The following is a 12,555-nucleotide window of genomic DNA, read 5'->3' as shown; positions in this document are numbered from 1 at the left end:
TAAACGCCCATTATTGTTCACAATACACAGTCTGCCCCCAGTAAAACCGTGCTAGACGCTCCAGCCTCTGTGCTGTATTAGAACCTTTTTTTATTTCCAAACGCACGCATGCTTCCTTCTTGAAGCATATATGTAGTCGGAACAGCTGTTAATTCAACTCCGACCAAATGACATCCATATACACGTGTCGCTTTAATTCACATTTCTCCTTTAACATACAATTCAGCTCAGCTCATTCTCCTTGAGCTTTAAACTAGCAAGTACTCCAGATCAATACTCAAAACTTTAACTCCTTCCTCCTCAGTACAGAGTATAACTGTACAGATATTTTGTCATAACCATTGCATCTCACAGTTTCTTCGACCTGTCTGATCTTATAAATTAGAAGGCTACTCACTGGCATAACGAGGTACCTGCAGCCTTCCGGAGTGCAGGGGGCCCCGCCACCACATGTCCTGGGAGGGGTCCCCTTTGGACTTTTAAAAAAAATTACATTTTTTGTTGTTGCCACTCTGCTTTCATAAAGAAATTATTTCTGTTACACCATAACAGAAATCATTTCTTTATGAGGGCAGAGTGACTACAAAAAGAAGCTATTTATGTTTTAAGTCCAAGGGCTCTGCCCACCCAATGACATGGGAGCCCCTAGGCTGGAGGCCTCCATGTCATGGGGTGGGGGGAGCTCTGTGGTTTGTGCGTGTGTGAGTGTATGGTGAAAGGGTGCACTTAAATGTATTGGTGGCTGCCTGAGTGAGTGTATGGTGAAAGGGTGCACACCTAAATGTATATGTGGCTGCCTGTGTGAGTGTATGGTGAAAGGGTGCACACTTAAATGTATGGGTGGCTGCCTGGGTGTGTGTGTCTGTATGGTGAAAGGGTGCACACTTAAATGTATGGGTGGCTGCCTGGATGTGACTGTATGGTGAAAGGGTGCACACTTATATGTAAGGGTGGCTGCCTGGGTGTGCCTGTGTGGTGAAAGGGTACACACTTCATTGTATGGGTGGTTGTCTGTGTGAGTGTATGGTGAAAGTGTGCACACCTAAATGTATATGTGGCTGCCTGTGTGAGTGTATGGTGTGTTAAGCGGCTTCACTTCAATACTACAGCTAAGTCAATGCCTAGTCTGGGATGCTGAGGGAAACCCTTATTGATATATTTTTAGGTCCAGTTCATGTACTCTGGATGACAACCCTTATATAACACCCCTATCTTAGAACCCACTGACCCCACTGAGCCAAGAAGTAGGTCTGTTTTGCAAATTTAAAAGATTTATTTGAGAAATATAAACAATATATATATATATATCACACTTCTATAAATAAATTGATAATGGATATTACACTTGTGAATATGAGCAGTAATCAGCAAGAGGTAACTTATGAATAGGAACAGAAGAAAAAGGTGGGAAAGAATGCTTTATATGGTTCAAGGAAACGCAATGATGAATGAAATGCAGTACAGAAAATAACTTGATATGGCTTCAACAAAAGACAATGTAATCACTTTTCCCCTGGTGGCAATTCACCCCCCCCTATATGCAATGCAAGGAGATGGAAGTAACACACACAGTCTTCTGGAATACAATCAAATACAATACGGAATTCAGTTCCCCCCCGCCCCCAGCAAGCTTAGAGGAAACAGGCAGAAGTTTGAAACACAGGCCCAAAATGCTTTTAAATGTGATGGCAGTGAATGGGAAAATGTGCTAACTGATTTTAATTCCCTCTAGAGATTCAGGGTGAGTGAGAGATGCTTGTTGGTATTATTTCAGGCTCACTTTAGCAATGCTCTATGAGTTATTACCAGGTTGCAAACGGATTTTAACAAAGGAAAGAACGGAGCTGCTATTTTGACAAGTGGAGAAATTGAGCCAAAATCGCAAATCGCGGTAAATTTCGCGAGTGCAGCTTTAAAAATGACAGATGACACGATTTCTAGGAGGCAGTTCTACTTAGGTTAAAATAGCTTGAATTACATTATTTTAACTAAGAGATTGGTCCTGCACAGTTCTGCTAGGTACTCACAATATAAATTTGAACTAGGCCTCGTCACAGATCTGGTCAACACGTCCGGCGGCGGTTGTGTCTGCTCGGCGGGTCAATCAGGCACCGGTTCTGCTCACAGCGATCCGGATCTCTGGTTCTGCTCACAGCGGTCTGGGTCAGCTCTGCTCTGCTGGTCTAGCCTCTCTGGATACAGTGGCCTCTGGTTCTGGCTACTGCTCTGCTTTCCGGTCCGGATCAAGTGGATTCTGGATGTAACACTGCTTTCTGGGTCCTGGCAAAAGTTCTTGGTAAAAGAATTCAGACAGCTCGCCCGGCTGTGGAATAGTTTGCAAATGATTTTAAGGATGCTGAGGCCTGCTGAGAAGAGTTCTCAGTTTGTGGGTTTAGGCCCTTGCTTTAAGTTCTGAAGTAAATTTCTGGTCTCTGAAGATTGATGGATGTGAAGTCTGGAGTCTCCCGGCAGAGCGTCCCGCAGAAAATGGAATTGAATGTCTCTACCTGTCCCAGCAGTCTCTTTTTATGTGTTTTGAAAATGGGTGTGTGCGTGGCATAACTGAGCCTGCCCCTCTCGACTTGTCATTGGCCCAATTCTCCCCTCTCCCATGATTGGGGGAAGGAAATGGATTGTCATTATGATGAGGTCTGTTTATGGGTCAGAGGATCCTCCCCTGGTCAATTTGCCCACAAATCTATATTTGATTCAAATACATATTTCCCAGATACACAATTTGTTGAAATTACATGTACACATTATATATTCCTTATGGTCCATGCTTGTCTGCCTCTGATCTTCCTGGGGGCTTGCATTGAAAAATGACAACATTTTGCGCTTTTTGACTGGTTTACCAATAGCGGACATTTACCAAACATTACACACATGTGCGCAAGGAGTATGGACATAAATTGATGAAGTGTCAGATTTTTAACATGCAGACATTTGGAGTGAGACCCTATTTTCCGGTAGCAACCCTCCTGAATACACCACAGGTTCCTAACGCCTCTTAAAACGTGCACAGAAAAATCACAAGAATAATGGTATTACTTATATAATTTTGACCAGTCCGCACTTTGAGTTATCTATATTTTTAACTTATGCCCTGGTCAAAAAGGGGTGTGGCTTCCCACATCACATGGTGGAAGAACTGGTTTATCCACTTCCCCCAAGCTCAGCTGGCTCTCACAGGCACTTCTCCTCCCACTTCTCCCAAGAGGAAGCCACTTTACGCCCCTTCCCCCAATATAACATTTGCCTGAGTCCATTGTTCAGTTTCCTGCAGTCCCCAGGTAATTCAATCAGAGAGGTGTCACCTCCTTTTTGTGGGGGCAGCAGAATGCAGCCAAGCCTGGGAACACAGCTGTTGATCCAGTTTCAACTCCTGTCGGGGGTAGTTGTCAGGCAGAATCCAGTTTCATTAAGCCAGGTTTCAGCTAAATGTCACTTTTTGTTCCCAGTTTTCTACATTCAAATCAAACTGACAATTTTTACACATGCAGCTAGAGTTCTGATTCTAAGTTCAAAACTATGACATTTCAACAGTTACAAACTATGTGACACTCAAAAGTAGGTCCCTCATTTAATTTAAGCATTTCGATTTTAGTGGTTTTCAGTTCAGTTTAACTTAAGCTGTTGACCTCCACAGCTCAGCCAATTTTGTTATGAACATTGTTTTGGGCTCTTTTTCTTTCCAGATGTTTTATGCACACAAAACTTCATTCTGCCAAATGTCTGCTGGTGTTCAGTGAGATTTTTGAATATCCGGCAATGTTTGACATAGGCATTTTTAGCTTGCATTCAGAGAAACCAAGGTGGTTTCAAAGGGCTTTTTAAGCTAACAGGCACTGCTGTTTTTCCTTTGGCACACATTCCACTCATGGCACCCCTGGCCCATCACGCTCGCACTGGTGGGTGGGAGGTTAGGTGACCATTTTGGTGTGCGCACAAACTGCGCAGTTTTCCTGGATTCTGGCGCACATGTGGGCTTTTTGGCCATCTTGGATTTTCTAAGCCCACAGCACCAAATGTTGCAGCTTAATGACTCAAACGTGGGTCAATACACCTGACAGGTGAAAGGGTTTACACTTAAATGTATGGGTGGCTGCCTGAGTGTGTGTGTCTGTATGGTGAAAGGGTGCACACTTAAATGTATGGGTGGCTGCCTGGATGTGACTGTATGGTGAAAGGGTGCACACTTATATGTATGGGTGGCTGCCTGGGTGTGCCTGTATGGTGAAAGGGAACACAATTAATTGTATGGGTGGCTGGGTGTGCGTGTGTGTGTGTGTGCGTATGGTGAATGATGTGTGTGCTTGTGTTCAGGGCCGCAGCAAAACCTAAATTTCCGGTGGGGGCCTAACTCTTCAAATGTTGGGAGAGATGCTAATTTCACAGGCGGTTGGGGAGAGGCAAACGTATGTGTATTCTAATGAGACTATTCTAGTGCGGCGTCAATGTTACAAGCAGTTAACTCTCTCCTTTAAGTCTGAAAGCACCCACTTATGGACTGCTCGGAAAATAAGCAGTCTCCTTTCCCCTCTCTACCCTTCCAATCACTTCCCTGGTATGCAAGAACTAAACCACATCAAGATTTCAATTGCCTAACAAAGTATGCATTTGGATGCAGGTACTAACAGGGAAATGCTTTACGTTAGTAATTACCGGGCCTTTGTTAACAGCAAAACCCAGGTGCCGTTTAACATCTGTGTCCTGTTCTGTCCGGCAACAGCTCTGTAGGTCAGCCAGGTCGATTCAAAATAGCCCAAAATTTCAGGGGGGATTTGTGAGGAGGGTAGAGCTGAAGCCCAGTCGCTCAATTGTGTTGCACCACTACTTGTGTTTAATCCCTTGGTTACTTTTTGGTGCAACCAGTCTAGTCATTTTTTTGTTTGGCTTGACTTTTTTTAAGTGGACTTCTCTGATAAAGCAGTCCTGCTAAGTGTATTTAACTGGCTAGACTGGCATTTGGTTGCAGCCAGTTGAGCCGTTTCTTACTGCGACATTGTATATTTTTATGGGCATCTGTTATAAAATAACCATGATATGTGTTTTTGCTTTGACTGACATTTTGGTGCAACCAGTGTAGGTATATCTAAATGTGGTCTGGCATGCTTTACTGTAATATGTTATTACGGTTCTAGACTGGTCTACATTGTGCAGCCAGTTGGACATGTTTTCATTGTGGAATGGCATTTTTAATAGCAAAGCATTACATTAATTAAAGCATTCATGTTCATGTGCACTGTTGTTGACTTGCATTTATTGGATTTTTGGATTAGCGTTACCCTCAAAACAATTGCAAACGCTCTGGCCTTTTAGCCAATCTTTCTCAGAAAGTGTTCTGTATAATGCATTAAAACACATATTTATATCTTTCTCCTAGTGCAGTGTGCGGCTTACCCCCGCAGCAGCACGTTTGTGCGTATTGCGCAAGTGTGGTAATCTAGGGCAGCCAGAGTGTAGCGCGTCCTGTGATTTGTTGTCAAGTTAGGGGGGGCTCAGCGTGGCTCACAGGGGGGCCCCCACATGTTGTGTTACGCCACTGAGGCAACCTCCCACCTGGCATTAATAGCCATTAGTTCAACTCCTGTTTCTGAAATGCCACTTGTCTCTTGTCATTGCAAACAGTTCAAACGCCTCATGTTTTCTACACAGTGTTGTAAAGTGGGTTTCTTCAGTAAACAGGACATCATGACAGATGGCTCCAGGCTCCATATTAGAAGCTCACATAGCTTTATTCACATATGTTACAAGGTTCCAGTTGCTCTTATGAGTATGTTGCAGGGAGACACCCACCAGCCACCCTCGGGCATCTGCAGCTCAGGCCTCAACTGACAACCAAAGAACACTCATGAATCATCATACAACAACATTCAGTGGGCTGTCAGTCACAACACTCACCCGCATTCTAACCCTTGGGATGGCAGGCAGGGAAGCTGCTCAGTAGATAGAATGCATAACATAAAGACAAGACACAACAAGTATTGTGCTTTTTGGGTTTTGGTCAAAACATGTGACCTTTGGTTTGCAAACTTCACCTGTATCACTTTGGGTGCCACGAAGTGACTTGCTTTGCAGTTGGCTCTATATAAATGGTGAAAGGGTGTAAATAAAATCCGCTGATGGTATTACTGTATCTAGTCAGAGTTACCGTGACATGATTGGCTGCTATCTCCAGCACAGTAAATACATTCACTATACTTGTATTGTACGTTGTAGCGTCTGTATGCAATGTCCCTTGGATGTTTAGGCACGTGGGCTTGTGCGTGAAGGTTTCTTTAGGTTTCCCAGAATGTGCTCTTTGAAAAGATCTATTTTGTTTCGCTCTGTTGACGCGCATCGGCTTTGTTTGTTCCAAATGAGTGATGATGTGTTTTCCCTTCTAGGCGCTCTCGGCCATAGTGACCACGCTCCACTGAGGGTCCTAAAGCAGGGAAATGACAACAACGATCAGTGGCAAGAATAACGGCAAGGTAAGACCAAGCATGGGGGGCATGACACATGTAGCATGTGACACGCATGCCAGATTATTTTACGGAACAGCAACATTCCTGAAATGTACTATCAAAGGAAAGCTCCTCAAAACACATGAATGTATCTTACCCATTCGACTCCGACTTTAATGAATAATCGTGGCAGCCATTAAAAGTGTTGCCACACACAGCGAGTGTTGCATGCAGTCACTTGCAGTGCCCAAAGGTGGACACGTGAGAGGGATTCTGGGAATGAGCACACACTCAATGAACAAGTCTATGCTTGACCACTGTGCACTAGGAGGGCTGTGATGTCAGATAGTTCTGTTGGGAGATAGTGACTGACTCCATGTGTTGAAGTCACTCATCCCTCCCTCCCCCCACCAAAAGCCCACAGACCCACTCACATCCTTGTTAGGCAAACGCAAGGCAGGAGTCATAGAAGTGTCTGTGGATGGTGTCTGGGCTAGAGCTGAGGCTTCTGGCGTGAGGGGCTACCATGAGTCCATGGGGAGGTCTCACTGAATGATAGCTTGTCCCTTAAATATCTCCCTATTTTCCATCAACCCTCAAGGCCAGATTATTTAAACCTCAAGGTAGTAAATAAGGGTGTCCAGTGATAAGTCGCCCAGGAAATGACTGCCGGGGGGGGGGCGACATTTCTCCAAAAATGCAACCTCTGTAAAATCTAACACTTTCACCAAATATTCTAGGTTTGGAGTTTATAATATAAAATTATACCCCTCCTAGAATATTTGAGGAAAGTATTTTAGGGGTCAGGAAAATAAAAGTCGCCTAGCTGGCAACTTTTTCCAGGCGACATTATCACCTGGAGCCTTAATAAGGTATCTTTGATAACGCTCTGTATCCCGGCGTGAGGGCTGCCTTCTTTATAGTTCCTGAATGAATAACTAATGAATGAGGCTTTTATAAGGGGCCACTGTCAACTCAATCTTTCTCAGGTGCTTCATGGCTGAGAAATCAGTAGTACAAATATTGATTTGTTGGACACCTGCAAGCCATGGCAGTGCTTGATGAGCCAATCACCTTGCTCATCAAATGTTATGCGTGAGCGCATGGGGGTAATTTTAGGGGAGACAGGGGTATTTGCCCCCCCCCCCAACTTTCATGGCACACTATTTTGGGCACCTTTTCTTCAGAGGTCATGTCCCCCCCCCAACATTTTCAGCAAAGTTTCTCCACTGCGTGAGTGGGGGTGGGAGGGCAGTCTGGAACTCTGGGCCACACCAGCTCCCTCCGTCCCTTCTCTCCCCACCTTATCCTCAGTGTGAGTCCGCGGGCCCATGCCAGAGTTCTAAGCAATGCAGGCAACATCGAGGAGGAAGGCCCTGTCTCAATGGTTTACTGGACCCACTTGGGGGAAGTGAGTATATTTTCCAACCCACTTTTGCCCCAGGCACTGATGGATGTATGCACTTACAAATATTTCAAATATAACAACTATCCATGGTTTCTCCTTTGGTATTCCGCCTGTGACGAGGACATAACAACCTGCTCGATTCCAAGCGTTCTGCTGTACTCTTTCTATGGGCAGCAGCGTATTCTGAAGCTGGCTTCTTTTAATTGGCCGATACACATTTCCTCTCAGTAACAGTCTCCTTAATCGAATGGGCTCCCCGCTTATAAAAGCAAGGATTGATTTCATCCCAAGAGGTCGCTGATAAAAGCTGCATCGGGGATGCTTCCGGGAACGCCATGAGCCCAGGATCTAAGGATCATGCGAAGGAGTGCGCAACAGGCAAGGCTTGCCAGCCTCTAAGACCTCAGATCCCCCTGCAAGCGCCTTCTATGGGGTAATGACTTGGCACATCACGCTGCACTAATGAAGGCAAAGTCCTGAAGCACTCGGCAGGACCACGTTAATAGATTCAATCGGGCTTCGCTCTAGATCTCACGCCGTGAAAAAATAATCAGCTTCAAGCTGTGGTTAATTATTACTGATTTATGCGGCATTACGTAACAGGATCGTGTCAGAGGGCAGCCTAGTAAAGTCGCATTTTTTGCTGGCATGCCGTGACAAGCACAAACCTCTCGCTCAAGTTTGGGCATGTCAAAAAAGGCCTCTGACCTTTGAGTCCCTCTGGAAGTGGTGTTCTTCACAGCAGCAGCTGCGGGCAACACCGAATGGACAACACCTGACCACTCCACATGACCTCCCCACCTCCCTGAGCCCCTCCTCAACCCCAGGCTCCTAGAGAGGAGGCAGGGAGGGTCAACCCATCCCGTGCCCTCATTATACATGTACAGCGCTCCGCTGCATCATAGCAGCCTTTTATTTTTTAATAAAGCACAGTGCAAACAGGTTACATGAGCTTTGGTCGGAGCAGATTCCATCGAAGTGGTTTTCGTATAATTTGTTTCACCGGATTTTGCCGCAAATATTGTGGGGGGGGGGGGTTAGGCTAATAATTAATGTAGGGGCATTAAGGGGGAGCTTCGTGTGAGGGGGGGGGGGTCTTCCCCCACATACATTTGCAGCAAAATCAACCGTTTTATAAAATCAACCTTGAAAAAAATTAGACGAAATCTACTGTGATCAAATCTTTTCGGCCTAATAACATAGAACCTTCCTACATGCAGTACGTTGCCAGGGCGTCATGTGGTCTCGCTGTCCAGGGCCTGGGAAATGACGGCTATCTGGGGCAGCAGGTCCAGAGCTGCTTGAATGTTATTGTGGATAGGACCGGCTCCATTTCTTTATATGCTGGTGATATCGCCGTTCAATCCCGAAATTGTAATAGTCCATGGTTTCATCATCTGATTTAACACTATGTGCTTCCGTGGTTACTGCAGCCGTTTGTTATTTCTTTACTCCCAACTCCTTTTTTTTATTTACCAGCTGGTGAGGCGACAGCCAACATGATCCCAATGCGCCGTTGTCTTTAACTTTTCTTGGCTTGTGGCCCCAGTAATTCTCCAGTATTTGAAAGGTCTCTGCTTTCAGCGTGGGCTTGCACCCTGCAGCTCTCTCTGGTTTGTTTTGGACTACGATTCCCATGATCCTTCACAATTGCCTCTGCTGTCTGGCGCTAATGGGGTATATAGTCCAAGAACATCTGGAGATCCAAAGGTTGCAGCCGTCTCCTGTTGGGAGAAAGTCCATTCTTGATACAGAAAGTAACATGTTTTCAGGCGTTCTTTGACAGAATCTTCATTCATTCGAATATTCCGAGCATGTGCAAATCGATTACCACGCAGTTAGTTCACTGTGTGTGGCTTCGATGTCCAGGCCATTATCTCCAGGTGTCAGTTGTCTGTAATAACTATTCAGGGGGCAGAGCCTCACCAACACGAAGTTACAGTAGGTTTTCTGAACCTTCTGTGCATGTGTGATCCTATTTAATTCATCGTGTGTTGCTTAATATCTTAAAATGTGTATTTTACTGTTTTCCGTTTCTTATTTTGTGGTGGGTCTTGGCATGCCATGCCCTATTGACAGCGTGTCAAACATGTTGACAGATGTTACCCCGACCCCTCTGTCCTTTGACTTGATTCTACTTGTGGATCTCTGGCATGCAGTGATAATGTTTCCATGGAAATGGCCGCCAGGTGGCAGGATTTACATAAACATCGATCTCTTGGTGGTGTCAAGTACATCCCTAGTCCTCTGACTAATGGCCTGGAAGGGGGTCATTACCACGTCGCCCTATTTTCCCTCCGGATTACTGCATGTGGCATCTAATGTTGCAGCGTGTGGTAACCTTCGCGGATCTGCCTGGATTCTCGGCTTACCACCATTAGGGCCGTGACAACATCCTGTGGACGCGGTCTCATGCAGTATTTCATAAACACACCGTGCGCCGTTTTATAAAAACATGTCAACGTGGCTTTCCAAACCTGTAACAGGGGCATATGTGGTTAGTTCACACCAGAGAAAAACACTCAGAAGGTTCATTAAAGACCCTTCTGTGCATTTTTGCATCGCGGGGATGACAATGTGAATCTCTGAGGTGGGGTCCCCTGTAACATTTTGCGCCATAAGTAGAACGGATGAGCTTACGGGGTATAATGTTTTCAAGAAGCACGTGTGAGGAATATGTATGCCTCCAGCTTTTGGGTGGGGTGGGGTGGGGTATGGGGTATTTTATTGATTTGTTGAGACTATAACACTTTATAATCATTAAGGACCCGCTTCATGGGATTTTTTGCACGGTTCAGAGTGACTTTGCACTGCTGAAAAGTGACTTTTCACTGCTGACACAAACCCTGATTCTTGGAACTGTGCAAAGTGTATTTTTGCAGAGCAAGGTCTCTGCAAAGTCAGTGCATAATAATTTGTGCAGTACAAAATGACTTTGCACGGACTTTGCACGGCAAAAATACACTTTGCACAGTTCCATGAATCAGGGTTTGTGTCGGCAGTGCAAAGTCACTTTTCAGCAGTGCAAAGTCACTCAGAGCCGTGCAAAAAATTCCATGAATCAGGCCCTGAGTGTTTATATTGAAGCATTAAGCGTGAAATACCACAAGAGGTAAAAACGTCCCGCGCCAATGAGTGTCATCAGTGAAAGCTGCGGCAACCCAAATACTGCCTGTTTTCTTCCATTACCGCCACACTCAAGAGGCCCGCCTAAATGTAGCGGATGCCATGAAGTCTGTGTCTGCCGATGGCACAATCTGCATGCATATCAAGTGATCGTTATGGGACCTTGTGCCTTATCATGGCATGGCAATATCACTAATAGCGAGCATGTTCATACAGCAGCTGGTATTTGATCGAGTGCTGTTAAGCTGCATGGGCACAGTTTCTATATGCTTCTGCAATATTTAATGTCACATTTTGTCTGTGCTACAGAACTCTGCAATTCCCGTAGTCTTGCATTCCTCCATTTTTCTCATTGGTTGCATTATTGTATGAATGCATTCATAATTCCCTTTATCTTTGCCATGCTACATTCTGTGCCATGTATTTGTTTCTTCTTGCATTTTTGTAGCCTTTGCGCCTTCAATTCTAGCAATATTGTATCCAGTGCATGCTGTGATCACCCAGTCCTGTATTCTTGCATTCTAAAATGGTTGCATTTCTAGTTCTGCATTCTTTACATTCTGTGGGTGGGTGGGTAGCAAGAGTGTTTGCACCGGCGACAAGAACCCTACAAATCTATGTTTTTGAAAATAGAAGTAAAACCAGGAAGCATATGCTTGCTTTTGAAGCTTTTAGCAACATGAATGGAGGAGTTTCTCCAATGTATCTAACTTGCGAAAGGGATGGTTTTCTGTATGAGGGAAAGGAAACCGCGCTGCATGCAGAAGAAACCGCTGCAGAGCTGCAAGGGAAAAGGTGCGACCTGACGCCGCCTGGTTACTGATCTAGGGCAAAAGGAAATGGCATACCCCTCAAAGCAAGCCAAGTCGGTGCTCTCCTGAGGACCCAGAGCCTAGGAAGGCCAGGAGTGTAGGGTCCGGCAGTGTAGCCATGATTGTGGGTCACAGTTAGGGAGTTCTATGGTCTGTGCTGCCCCATGCAGCACTCTCTTCGATATCAAACAGATCAATCGGAAAATAAAAGACACACCAGAATTGCTGCAGCTGGAGACTTGTTAACCTGGGAGTTTCATATCAGAATCTAAAGAACTGAGGGTGTCAAAGTCAGGGTAGACATGACCCCCACCTTCTCACCTTGTGGCATAGTCCGCATCAATGCACTTCTGTGAACTGTGGGTGATGCCACAGCCCCCTGTCAGTATGGCTCAATGGGCAAGTGGCATCACTGGTAGGCACTTGTGCGAATTAAGATGGTGAAAGTAATGTTTGTGAAAGGGAGTGTGAGGAAGTCAGACAATGCTGCATGCTATAGTCCTCCAGAGCAATGTAGTCCTTCTGTCTGCTCATTGGTGTTAGTGTTTCACTCCCAATCCCCATGCCACTCTAGCCGTCCCAATCAAAGGCGGAGGAAACGTTCAGTAGGATGTGTGCACCAGGTGTGTCAGCCATGTTCTTTTGTAAATTCGATTCCACACATAGGGCCTCATTATGAGTATGCCGGTCTGGTAAAAATGCTGGAAAAAAGGCTGGCAATACCAGATCCGGCCTTTTTACTGGACCGACACTCTGAGTT

The 12,555-nt window shown here is 45.3% G+C and overlaps 1 protein-coding gene across 3 annotated transcripts in view; it reads left to right on the top strand.

The window, feature by feature from the left end:
* PRLR (prolactin receptor) overlaps nt 1–12,555 on the top strand; it is an 850,394-nt gene that overhangs the window by 392,254 nt on the left and 445,585 nt on the right. For all 3 annotated transcript variants that reach the window (XM_069627116.1, XM_069627118.1, XM_069627117.1), the window contains one exon: nt 6,390–6,476. The gene's annotated coding sequence lies outside the window, so the exon portion shown is untranslated. The remainder of the gene's footprint in view (nt 1–6,389; nt 6,477–12,555) is intronic.

The sequence above is a fragment of the Ambystoma mexicanum genome, chromosome 6p (genome assembly GCF_040938575.1).
Source record: "Ambystoma mexicanum isolate Mex_15411 chromosome 6p, UKY_AmexF1_1, whole genome shotgun sequence".
In the NCBI taxonomy this organism is placed as follows: domain Eukaryota; kingdom Metazoa; phylum Chordata; class Amphibia; order Caudata; family Ambystomatidae; genus Ambystoma; species Ambystoma mexicanum.
This window is presented reverse-complemented; position numbering and strand designations above follow the sequence as displayed.